This window comes from Denticeps clupeoides, unplaced genomic scaffold (genome assembly GCF_900700375.1).
Source record: "Denticeps clupeoides unplaced genomic scaffold, fDenClu1.1, whole genome shotgun sequence".
In the NCBI taxonomy this organism is placed as follows: domain Eukaryota; kingdom Metazoa; phylum Chordata; class Actinopteri; order Clupeiformes; family Denticipitidae; genus Denticeps; species Denticeps clupeoides.
The window spans coordinates 386,230-399,556 of NW_021629784.1; the positions used below are offsets into that span (position 1 = coordinate 386,230).

General features: G+C 43.8%; 1 pseudogene; it reads left to right on the top strand.

Moving 5' to 3' along the window:
* Nucleotides 1-6,290: 6,290 nt before the first annotated feature.
* Nucleotides 6,291-7,197, top strand: LOC114774195 (nuclease-sensitive element-binding protein 1 pseudogene; annotated as a pseudogene).
* Nucleotides 7,198-13,327: the final 6,130 nt, after the last annotated feature.

Consider the following 13,327-nt stretch of genomic DNA (forward strand, 5'->3'; position numbering starts at 1 on the left):
TTCAGTTATTTGCACAATAGCCAATAATAATGATGATAATGAGAGCTTAAATAAATAATTAAATAAAAACAGAATATAAATGCCCTCCAAACTCACCCCCTTCTATGCCTCCAAATGTTCTATACACATTTATACCAACCCTAGACAGAAATGGGACACGTTTAAGTAACTGACTGTTCTTATGTACTTATCTAATCTACTTTATTAGGCAAAGAAGAATATATAATTGGTTCAAAATACACATTAAACACAGAATTTAACTAATTTTGACAAAATTTTGCCAAATTCATGTGGGCAACATCCTAAATGAAGATTATTATTATTAAACATGTTAATATTGACCCAGTACACACTCCACACAGTCCAGTATAAAAGTGTTTTTTACTTTTACTGCAGGTAATAATGTTCTATTCATCGCTGGGTTGGTTGTTGCTGCTCTCGTTCTCATCGCTGTGGTTGGTCGTGTTGTGATGGTTGTGAAGAGAAGATCAGGTGAGAGACTCAGCAAACAACATCAGTAACTTCTACACCAAACATGGTGTCATGTGGGGAAACTACTAATTAGTAAAATAATAAAATACTTTTATACAGGCTACAAGAAGGTCAGACATGATTATTACACTCATCTGAAAAAAATGACTTATTATTAAGATCAGTAATGTTAACCTGGCTTTTGCTATTTTTGGGTGCATCGTGTTGGGGGCAGACATTTCATTCATTCATAATATTTTCATTCCCAGCTCATTATGTCACAATTAATTGTTCATGGCTTGTGCTGATTTTTTGGTAGTTTGTATGTTTGTTCTTTAAGCAAATTTTTTTCTATTAATTTTATAGTCTCCTCCAGTGTCTGTTCACTCTGATATGGGGTCTTATAGCTCTGGAACATCTGCTGAGTGTCTGGTGAAATAGTAAGTTATTTCAACTTATTTACTGGGGTCCAGATTCAGTCTTTAACACAAATGTTCTTATAGAGGAACCGTGTTCTGTTTGCCAGGAATTGATGATCCAGTTCTACACTGCAACTTAGTGCTCCTGTATCACAGTCTGGTTTGAGACGGCAACAAACAGAAATAACAGCAGATTAGGGCTGCGACTATCAAATATTTTTTGGAATCGAGTATTCTGTCGATTTTTTCAACCTTTCTGTGAAACATTCATGATGTACATAAAAAAAAACTATGAAATTCACAAACATAGGTTAGCCTATTTGTCCTTAGTTTTATTTTCATAAAAAAAAAGGAAAAAGGGGTGTAACCCCCTGCTATAGCCCATCTGAGAATAAAGAGAAAAAAAAGTATAACACTAATAATTACAAATAAACTGACAGTTGTGCAAGGTCTGGATTGTCTCACTTGTGGTGGACAGCTCAAAAACCAGATCAATTGGGAGTCTGGGATGTCTGCCAAACATCAAGTAGTAGGGTGTGTACCCTCTGGAGTCGTGTCGTGTGCAGTTGTGAGTCATGGCATCCACATATTCATGCCACCTGGGTTTCCTAAGTGTGCAGAGTCATCATGAAGTGCTGTCTTGACATGCACGTGCAATTTCTCTGGTAAAACCAGTTGCTCCACCACCCATCTACTGCCATCTCTGATGGCGTCATGTACCACTAACCTCCAGCACTCTTAAAAGCAGAAGACCCCTATTACACATTTGAATCCTCTCGCTACGGCTGGGCTTCTGTTTCAGGCTTTTACAGAACAAAACTGGACCGATGGCCTCGTCTTCCTTCAGCATAGCATGGATTTCCTGAGCAGTCATAGCTGGCAGTGCTTTTGTGTGTATATTCAGTATGGGAAGATCAATCTGAGGAGAAAAGGTGAAGCTGAACACACAGCAAAGAGAAACATTGCGCCGGGACAGATAATGTTATAATTAAGACGTGCATCTTAAAATATTATTTTGATCAAATTATTTTCCATTCATATTGTAATCACCAACCTTGCAGTGAAGTGTTGAATATAAACTGAGTGTTTGTTGAATGATCTGCTGATATGAAGACGTCCTGTTTCTCTTTCAAATTCAAATCACAAAGGATTCGATCAGGGCAGGAATGAATCTATCAGCCTCCTGGTGTTCCACCGCACCGAGGTTCCTCGTCTCCTCCTACACGTGCTCACGTTCTGATTCTGGTGACTGTGGAATACAGGATGGACACAGATAGGAGGGAGCTGGAGATGGTAGGCGAGGGGGTTGATCCAGCTGAGGATCCGAAATGGGACGATGTACCGAGGGGACAGTTTGTGCGACTCAGTCCTGAGACGAAGGTCCTGGGTGGACAGCGACACTCTCTGTCCCACTCGGAAGTGTGTGCGGCGGGTGTGCTGGCGGTCGTGCTTCCAAGTGGGACAGAGTGTGGCTCGCCTCGCCTACCGTCTCCAGCTCCCTCCTACCGTCCGTGTCCATTTACATTTACAGCATTTATCAGACGCCCTTATCCAGAGCGACTTACAATCAGTAGTTACAGAGACAGTCTCCCTGGAGCAATTTTAGGGTTAAGTGTCTTGCTCAGGGACACAATGGTAGTAAGTGGGATTTGAACCCGGGTCTTCTCGTTCATAGGCGAGTGTGTTACCCACTAGGCTACTACCACCCTATCCTGTATTCCACATCAGCAAGCTGAAGTCCTTCGTCTGATCCTCAGTTCATCCGCCGCTCCTATTCTTCAACATCCAGATCCTTCACTTCCGCGAGAAGAAGCAACACGGGTGCAATTCCCGGTCCGGACCGGGTTGAGAGAGAACAGCACCAGCACCCACCTCTGACGCATCCAATTCCAACCCAAACGGAAGTGATGGATCTGGATGTTGAAGAACAGGAGCAGAAGTGAAACGAGGGCACAGGGACTTGACAGCATGAATGGCCTCAGTGGTCAGGTGAAACGGGCGTGTTGAAGGCTGGGTGAGAGCAGTAAGTGGTGCTGCGACTGTACTGTAGCCACGGATGAAGCGACGATAGAAATTCACAAACCCAAGAACCCGTTGCAGCTGTTTCAGCGTCGTGGGTAGAGGACACAATGCCACTGCTTCCAGCTTCTTGGGCTCCATGGCCACACCCTGGGGCGAGATGGTAGTCTGTCACAACCATGTTGGCATGACGACGCAGGTGAAAGGAGACGATGAGAATAGGTACCGAGGAATACGAAGAAGGACTCAATCGCATGACATCACGAAACCAGGGTTTAATTTGTGAAGAACAGGACAGAGGAGACATTCGATGACACTGGTGAACATGGAACATAACTTCAAGACCTGACGGCGAACAGAAACGAACAGGGCAGCTTTATACATTTGACACATGGTGAAAACTACAAGGGAACATTTCACATGACTAACGTGAAACTTGGACCGGATACCGGACCGGAGTAACCCCTTTTGGACCGGATCATGAAACCACCAGAGTAAACAAGGTGCTATTAGCCTAGTGGGGAACACTGTCGCATGAACTAGAACACTACAAAGTCACAGGTAGTAACTTACTACCATTGTGTCCCTGAGCAAGAAGAGTTCACTGCAGTCTTGTCATCTTCTTGCCCCTTTGTGTCTGAGGCATGGTACATGTTTTGAAGAGCAGCTGTGGAAGGAAAATTTAGTAGGCCCAGACACTCCACGAAATTTAGTAGGCCAGACTCTCCACGTGTTTCACCTTTGGTCATGGAACAGTCAGAAGACAACTGTGTATCTTAGGTCTGACCTTGTTGATGCAAAAGTTTGACGCAAAAACTAGACATAAACTGATAAAAGAAAGGTTCTGTGACGTTGATGGGCGCCACTGTCCAAAGTGGTGCGAGCTTGCTTTTCGACCTTGTACACCCCAGATGTATAAATGCTTGTGAACTGTAATCAAGCGGGGGGGATGTTCTCTTGTGGGTCCCCCCTTGCACGGTAAAATAAACTTGGATAAACAATTCAGTTGACTTCCTTTATTGCAGCTCCCCAGAAGGCAGAATTTCCACCACAATTGGCGTGACGAACAGGATCTGCGTGAATCCGCCAGGACATGACCGGAGTGGCTGGTCACCCTGGGTCACCAAGATCCATCTCCAAAACCTCGTCTTAGAGTTTCGGAGTGACTGGGACTGCGGTCAGTGTCCTTGGTTGATTCTGCCGGGATTTTTCTCTTTTCTGTCGTCTGGGTGAACACGGTGAGCTAAAATATTCCACCTCTCAAACATTTAATGAAAACTGCAGAATTTAGAAGATTAATAAATCCAAAATCAAATTGATAAGGGGAATTGCATATTTGCTTTATTCTGTAGTCAACTGAGTTGATCCAACTAAGCGAGTGTCATTTTTTATTTTGTTTAATAGAGGTTAAAGTCCTCTGAGTAAAACGATCTTGGAGATCGAGTGTGGGATAATAGAGGTTAAAGTCCTCTGAGTAAAGGATCTTGGAGATCCAGTGTGGGATAATAGAGGTTAAAGTCCTCTGAGTAAAACGATCTTGGAGATCGAGTGTGAAATAAGTGTGAGCCTTCTTTACAAGATAAAAAAAAATCATTCAATCATTAAGTAATATTTCAATCAGTGTGAGTAATAAGGCAAGAGCACAAAGGGAAAACGTGAAACGGGAAGAATTGTGAGCCATTAGTTATCTGTGAGCTCTCTTAGCAAGAGCAGTTGTTTTCGTTGGGCTGTGAATTCCCCGGGCAAACTCGAGAAAGCTGTGTGCGTAAAAAATGGGAAATAAAAGTGGGAAAAGTGACACTCCTATTAGTCCCGAAACTAAGTTAATGATACAGATGAAACAGAAATATGGTGATGATGTGTGTAATCATCTGGTGGACTGGCATGAAAATTACGGTTTTCCTGCGGGTGGGTCTCTTAGTCAAACTCAGCTAAAAAAGCTGAAGGAGGGGCTAGAGGGCAGCAGGCAAAAAATACTGCAGTCAAGTAAAAGTAAAGTAATTCGGAAAATGTTTATAATGGAAGACTGTTTTAAAATATGGGAAGCAGAGAGCGACCGAAGAGACAAGCAAAACACCCAGAACGCTCTGACTGCGCTGACTGTGGGAAAGAAAACAACAGGGGAGACCACGCTGAACCTTGATACCAAAAAAAATTTCTCTGATACTGCACCTGCCTCGTTGTATCCGTCATTACAGGGCGCACGGGTCAACCTGAGTTTGGACTCCATCCCTCCGCCCTACCCCCAACAGCAACCCCCACTGGAACAGCAGCAACTCCCACTGGAGAAACCGTTACAAGAACAGCAGAAACCACCACAGCATGATGGCGTCACTGCTTCAACTTCAGAGAAAAAAACCACCACCAGAGCAGCCGCCCCATATTCTCCACCCAAGACCCGGTCTGCCACCACATCTTCTGAACCATCAGGACCCTCAACTGCAACTCTCCCCATGATTCAGGTCGCTGGGACAGGGGGGCCTACATTTGTTTACAGACCATGGACAACGGAAGACCTTCTGAACTCTTCCAAGCATCTCCCAAATGCAGATCGAGGGGGTGCGGCCCTGTCCAGAGCCGTGAACGATTTCATCAGAGAATTCACACCGACATCCACCGAAAGGCCCGAGTCCTGCTGAGGCACATGACCCCTGCGCAGTATGGTCAGCTACGTGAACATTTCACTACCCATCATCAGCCCTGCACCCCTGGTTGGGCATCTGCTGATCAAAACGGTGCAGTGCGGGGAGATGCAGACTACAGATGCTGGGCTGAAGGACTTGTGACCGCGATCGCTGGTAACTTTCCTACTGCCTGTGACCTTTCTAAAATCAGCACGTGTGCTCAGCAGCCTTTGGAGTCAGCAGAAGATTTCTTGATTCGACTCCAAGTTGTGTTTGATGACCACAGCGGCCTTGCTCGCCCCCATGATTACCCTGGACAAGGTATGACACCGTACGAAGCGCTCCTGAAAAATACCTTCATTGATGGCCTTCTCCCCCCCTCAGTGAAGCAACAAAGACTTCCTGCATCATGTGGGCAGATGCTACAGTGCGTCTCGCTGAAGTTCTGCGCCATGCGCGCCACGCCCAGGCCAGACAGGCGGAAGCGAGGATCAAAGAAGACAACAAAAACAAAGATTCAACCCACAGGGCACAACTGGCTCTGTTGCAGCATGCTGCTGCCAACTCCACTTCATATCGTGGACCGGATGTGTGCTTCAGATGTAACCAAAGGGGACACTGGGCACGAGATGGCACCAAAAGATGGAGAGGACAGTGGAGACCACGAAGCAAGGAACAATCGGATGTGTGCTTCAACTGCGGCCAAAGAGGACATTGGTTACGAGAATGTCCCAATGAAGAAAGAGGAGAACACACCCACCATGAACAATCCCAAACAGACTGACGGGTGAAGCGGGGCGGAGCTCCAAACGAAGGCGCGGCTGCAGCCCTGAAGGAGGCTCCAACCAAGGTCATGCACACCCACACAGACACACTCACACACATTCCAACAAAGGTCCTGGGGACAGTGAAGTGGTTCAACGGTCGCAACGGCAACGGTTTCATCAACAGGAATGACACAAAAGAAGACGTTTTTGTACACCAGACTGCCATAAAGAAAAACAACCCAAGAAAATACCTCCGCAGTGTTGGGGACGGTGAGACTGTGGAGTTTGATGTCGTTGAAGGGGAGAAGGGTGCCGAGGCGGCCAATGTCACCGGCCCAGGGGGGGTCTCAGTCCAGGGCAGCAAATACGCCGCTGACCGGAACCGCTACAGGCGGTACCCACGCCGGAGGAGACCCCCACGCAACTACCAGGATAACTACCAGAGCGAGGGGCGGGAGAAGAGAGAGAGCCAGGAAATTGTTCCTGAGGGGGTCGCACAGCCACAGCAACGCAGAACTTTGTTCCCTGGCAGGTGGCGCTATCCACCGTACTTTGTCTGCCGACGCTATGGCAGCCGCCCCCCATATACCAGCGCACCACGAAAGGAAATGACAGAAGGAACTGAAGGAAGTGACAACCAGGGTGGTCCAGACCAGAGCAAACCAGTGAGGCAGAACTACTACAGAGGCTTCAGACCAAGTGGTCCCCCACGTCCCAGACTGGTGAGGGAAGGCGAGGAAGACAAAGAGAACCAGGAGCCCCACCAGCGGCGCTACAGATGCAACATCAACTACCGCCCAGACCACCGAACCTCAGGATGGCAAAGAGAGCAAGGCAGCCGAAACATCCGCTGAGAAAACGTCTGCTCCCAAGGCTGAGCAGGGCGGGGCTGAATAAACACTGATTTACCATCGCTACCATCGTCCGGTAAAGTCAACAAGAAGAAACATCAAAGATCTGAGCAATAAGAAACAGATTTGACTTGACAATCGTCTAAGCTTGCAACATGCATTTGCCCAGATTACCACCAATTGCCTGCAGAATCTATGCAGACTTGTTCTTTTCCATTATTTTCAGGTGACAGTTAAACATTTTGGGGAAACGGCAGATGGTTTTCTAAATCGGTCTTAAGTTTTTACACCAAATGGTTTTTAAAGGGAAAAATAATTTGATATTTGGTCTGTTTTGACAAAAAAAAAAAAAAAAAAAAAACTTGGCCACAGGAATAACTTGTTGTTACTTGCAGAAGCTACTGGTGACATTGCGAAATCTGATTGCATTGTATGTTTAGGACCTCGCCCATTGTTGAAGATTGTCCCCACTCCAGCCGAACTGAATTACCTGTCTTATCCAACTTATGACTCAAGATAACCTTGATCCTTTTTGCTCTTTTTGGGATTTCCTTTTTCCTGTAGGATCAAAAACCGATGTTCCCCCTGTTTTTGATGCTGAGGTATCAAGGTATTACCCTTCCCCTGGTAATACTGTTGGTACTGTGAATGTTTCATATTGTGCATCCATCCACAACCTGTCTGATTCCCCAAAAGTTGATCGTTCTGACATCTGGTGGTGGTAAAACACTGCGCTCCACTTTACCTGAGAACTGGTTGGGTGTCTGCACTCCTTCTACTCTTATCCTACCTGTGACTATTTTGGTCACAGGTCATCACACAGCTGTCAAGTACAGCAGACCCAGCAAACGAAGGAGAGATAGAGAAGCAGGAGGAACATCTCAGGTCAGCTGTGGTTGGAGCTTCTGGCCTGGTTCTAGTCCGTGAGGGCAACGCCGTTTTGTGAGCAGCTTGGGTGGCTGGTTTGGCTTGGTGTGTTAGTAGATGACAGTTCTTCAGTCGCCTGGGGGACAAGAATCAGAATGCCAGGTAGTAAGCAAATATTCTACTGTAGATCCTTTAGACTGCAACACCATGTTGCTCATGTTCTATGAGATGGTGGTGGCCAGTGCAATCTTCTATGCTGTGGTGACTGACGCTAAGAGACTGAACAAACTGATCAGGAGGGCAGGCTCGGTGGTGGGCAGGGAACTAGACAAAGTAGACCACTGTCCAGAACACAGGTCATCATGAGCAATTCTGAGCACCCACTCATCTACAGTGTGGTGACTGACCTTCAGCAACAGTCTCATCAAAGCACTGAATGCCACAGAAAATCCTTCCTTCCCACCACAATCAGATTCTATAATCGTTCCCTCTATCGCTTATCCTCATAATAACTGTAACAACTTTTTAACATGTGCAATGTATTTATACATTGATTCTTACTTAAATATTACTTATACATAATGTATTGTGCAATGATTTCTAGGTGCAATATGCTTCTTTTTTTCAAAATACTTTTACTTAATTGAAATTGTATTTTTGTGTCTATATACTGTGCATACTCTAAATAATCTATATTTTTTTTATAATACATGATATTTTAGTCATAACAGAGACTATCTAATTCATAATTTTTTTTTAGTAGGGTGGTAGTAGCCTAGGGGGGACACACTCTATGAACCTGAAGATCCAGGTTCAAACCCCACTTACTACCACTGTGTCCCTGAGCAAGACACTTAACCCTTAGTTGCTCCAGGGGGGGACTGTCCCTGTAATTACTGATTGTAAGTTGCTCTGAATAAGGGCGTCTGAGAAATTTTGTAAATGTTATCTGAATGTAATGTAAATGTATTAATTAGTGGTGGGCCGTTATCGGCGTTAAAGTGCTGCGTTAACGTGACTCTTATCGGCAATAAAAAAAATATCTCTGTTAATCTATTCACAAAGTTGGGTTGGGAGCTGGGTCTATACTACGCAAGCTATTGTGTCGGAGTTAAATGGTTACACTAGATTTATAAGTATATTTCTTCTTTCTTGTCTTTTATTTTCTTATTTCCTAAAGACTTTTATTTTGTTTTTGAGACCCGGTTCAGGTCTCTTGGACACATGGTGTGAGCTATGAGAGGTGCGTGGGGCTTGTGTGCCAAAAGTTATTTCTTTCATTTTAATTTATGTACATATTAGGAATATTTTGCATGTGTGTTATTTTGTGAATATTTTTTATGTTCTTTTAATACTGTATATTGTAGAGAGAGGTGCAGAAAGTCGCGATGTTCTGACGCGACCTTGCTTTTTGTACAGAATACACTTTGCACAGAAAATCTCTTGGGTGTCAGCTCATCATTTGCGGTTCAAGAAACGAAATCAAAAAGTTACACAACGCAGAAGAAGAAGCGCTACACTATGATGACTTTCACCTTGATATTTTAGCGTGGATGTATACCTAGCCGAATTGCACTGTAGGGGGCAAGAACGAGTCTTCGAACTGTGAAATTACCACATCAAACGTGACGTGGTAACATGGATGCAGCTATTTAACTGAATAAACAGTTGGTAAACACAAGTACATCTTATTGAACATAATTTATTTTCATCACCAATTATCATAGTAGAACAGCTTTCTCAAGCAGTTTGTGATGCATTTTGGAAATAGGAGATGAGCTCCTGGTCTAATGCACCACCTGGCTTGAGAAACCCGTTCTCAAAGACTTACTTTTAGTCATTATTTGGGTAGCACACATATTCTGAATGCCTTTGGCAGAATTCAAATGAGCCATTTTTATCTAGATTAATGTAGATTAATGTAATGTAGATTAATCTAGATTAATTTTGCTTGCTCTATCTTAATCTAGATTAATTGTGCTTACTCTTGCTTACAGTGAGATTAATCTAGATTAAGAAAATTAATCTATGCCCACCTCTAGTATTAATATTATATTATTGAGTCCTTTTCATTTTTAGCTTCATTGGGCAATTATTGGTACTTTCTACCGCATGTAGTTTTGATGTAATTAATTTCCTCTGGGATAAATAACGTTTTTGGATTCTGAAAAAATATATGAATGCAACACTTGTTTTGCTCCCCTTTTTCATGATCTGAACTCAAAGATCTGAAACATTTTCTCCATACAAAAAGAGCAAGACAAGGAATAAAGATCATTTGAGGAAAATCTTGTACTGTTTTGTGATGTACGTTGAAGATCAAATGACAGTAAAATCCTACTTGTGTTTCAGCTTTTAAACTGGTGCAGATGGGTTGCCTGGGTGAGTTGCCTGGGTGACTAGTGGCAGCAGGTTGGCAGGTTGGGTGTTGGTAAGATCTGTTGGACCAGTTTCTAGAAAAGAAGATGTTGAAAGTCTTACATATTTGTTTACAGTGAATCTTTTACAAAACGAAGATTCTGATTTGAAGTATCTGATTTAAACATTTACAGGTTTATTTCTCCCCGAGACAAATAAAATATTTAAAAAAGAAAAAAAAAACGCCTGTATTTGAATTGAGTGTAATACTCACGGCTGGCCTGCTGGTAACCTGTATAAAAGAGAAAGTATTTTACTGATTAGTAGTTTCCCCACGACACCATGTTTGGTGTAGAAGTTACTGATGTTGTTTGCTGCGTCTCTCACCTGATCTTCTCTTCACAACCATCACAACACCAACAACCACAGCGATGAGAACGAGAGCAGCAACAACCGACCCAGCAACGATGCCTGGAACATTATTACCTGCAGCAACGATGCCTGGAACATCATTACCTGCAGCAACGATGCCTGGAACATCATTACCTGCAGTAAAAGTAAAAATCACTTTTATTCTGGACTGTGTGGAGTGGGAAGGTTCAGATAGGCTGGACAACCTGTTAGTCATCTGTGTAAGATGGAGGAAGGAAATCCCCGCTTCCTGCTGTGTCTTGCTAAGTAATTGAACTTAAATTTCAAAGTTTACCTGAGCATATAGCTACTATCTGGCATGTTCCATCAGCACTTTTTGATCATGTGTATTTAAAATACAATTAACTATTAGTCAGCAGGTCTGCTCCATTGTGGTTCAGGATTCGCACTGCCCCTAGCTGAATAAATGATTGGTGCCCCCCAGTGTAAGGAGCAGACCCGTAATTGGAAGGTTGCTGGTTCTAATCCCAAGGTGCCACTGAGCAAAGCACCGTCCCCACACACTGTTCTCCGGGCGCCTGTCATGACTGCCCACTGCTTACCAAGGGTGATGCAGATGACACATTTCACTGTGTCAATGTGTGCTGTACTGCAGTGTTTCACAATGGCAATCACTTCACTTTCAGATTTTTGTGTGAACCCTTACAGTTTCAAGTTTAATTGTGTAATTATTCAGCCCTTTGGTCTGAGTGCAGTCAGTTGGCCATAGACATTGCCTGATAAGTGCTAATGACTAAATGTGCAACTGTGTGTAATCTAATGTCAGTACAAATACAGCTGCTCTGTGACGGCCTCAGAGGTTGTTTAAGAGAATATTAGGAGCAGCAACACCATGAAGTCCAAAGAACACACCAGACAGGTCATGGATAAAGTTATTGAGACATTTAAAGCAGGCTGAGGCTACAAAAAGATTCCCAGCCTTGAACATCCCACTGAGCACAGTTCAAGCGATCATTCAGAAATGTAAGGAGTGTAGCACAACTGTTAACCTTCCAAGACAAGGCCATCCACCTAAACACACAGGCCGAACAAGGACGGCACTGATCAGAAATGCAGCCAAGAGGCCCATGGTGACTGAACGAGCTGCAGAGATCTACAACTATTAGCTGTACACTGCACAAAGTTGGCATTTATGGAAGAGTGGCAAGAAGAAAGCCATTGTTAAAAGAAAACCATAAGAAGTCCCATTTGCAGTTTGCCACAAGCCATGTGGGGGACACAGCAAACATGTGGAAGAAGGTGCTCTGGTCAGATGAGACCAAAACTTTTGGCCAAAATGCAAAACGCTATGTGTGGCGGAAAACTAACACCGCACCTCACTCTGATCACACCATCCCCACTGTCAAATATGGTGGTGGCAGCGTCATGCTCTGGGGGTGCTGGGGAAGATGGGAAGATGGATGGATCCAACCAAATACAGGACAATCTTGGAAGAAAACCTCTGGGAGTCTGCAAAAGACTTGAGACCGGGTCGGAGGTTCGCCTTCCAGCAGGACAATGACCCTAAACATAAAGCCAGGGCAACAATAATGTTTAAAACAAAACATATCCATGTGTTGAATGGCCCAGTCAAAGTCCAGATCTAAATCCAATCGAGAATCTGTGGCAGAACGCTGTCCATCTAATCTGACTGAGCTGGAGCTGTTTTGCAAAGAAGAATGGGCAAGAATTTCAGTCTCTAGATGTGCAAAGCTGGTAGAGACACACCCTGAAAGACTGGCAGCTGTAATTGCAGCAAAAGGTGGTTCTACAGAGTATTGACTCAGGGGGCTGAATAATTACGCACACACCCACGTTTCAGTTATTTATTCGTAAAAAATGTTGGTCTTTCCAATAAAATAGATTCATGTTTGTGGCTGTAATGTGACAAAAAATTTCAAGGGGGCTGAATACTTTTGCAACCCACTGTATATTAAATGTTATTTATTTATTATTGTCAGAAAAGAATTAATAATTCCTTATATAAAACAAGTTGTAACCATAATGTCACAAACCTGATGTTTTTGTGTAGGGTGTATTGTGTAGTCAGAATTAAAAATCTAGTTCTGGATCAGTGGAGTGGGTGTGATTTAGTCTGTGTTACATGGATTCAGTTAATGGAAAATCATCCATATAAGCCTGAATTTTATGACGTTGAAGGGGAGCCTGAACTTCCTCCTATACTATTTAAAGTAAGATTAACAAAGATCTATTTAATCTACATTTACATTTACAGAATTTATAAGACGCTCTTATCCAGAGCGACTTACAATCAGTAGTTACAGGAACAGTCCTCCTGGGTTAAGTGTCTTGCTCAGGGACACAATGGTAGTAAGTGGGATTTGAACCTGGGTCTTCTTGCTCTTAGGCGAGTGTGTTACCCACTAGGCGACTAGCACCCTACAGACTACAACTACAGAGCCGTTATTGGTCCTCCTACATATTTTCCATTTAATGGCTGTCACTCCTGTACCTGGACTGATGTTGGTCCTGATCTTCTCCTCAGTCAGGATCGTGTGGATTGGGTCTCCACTCTTGTG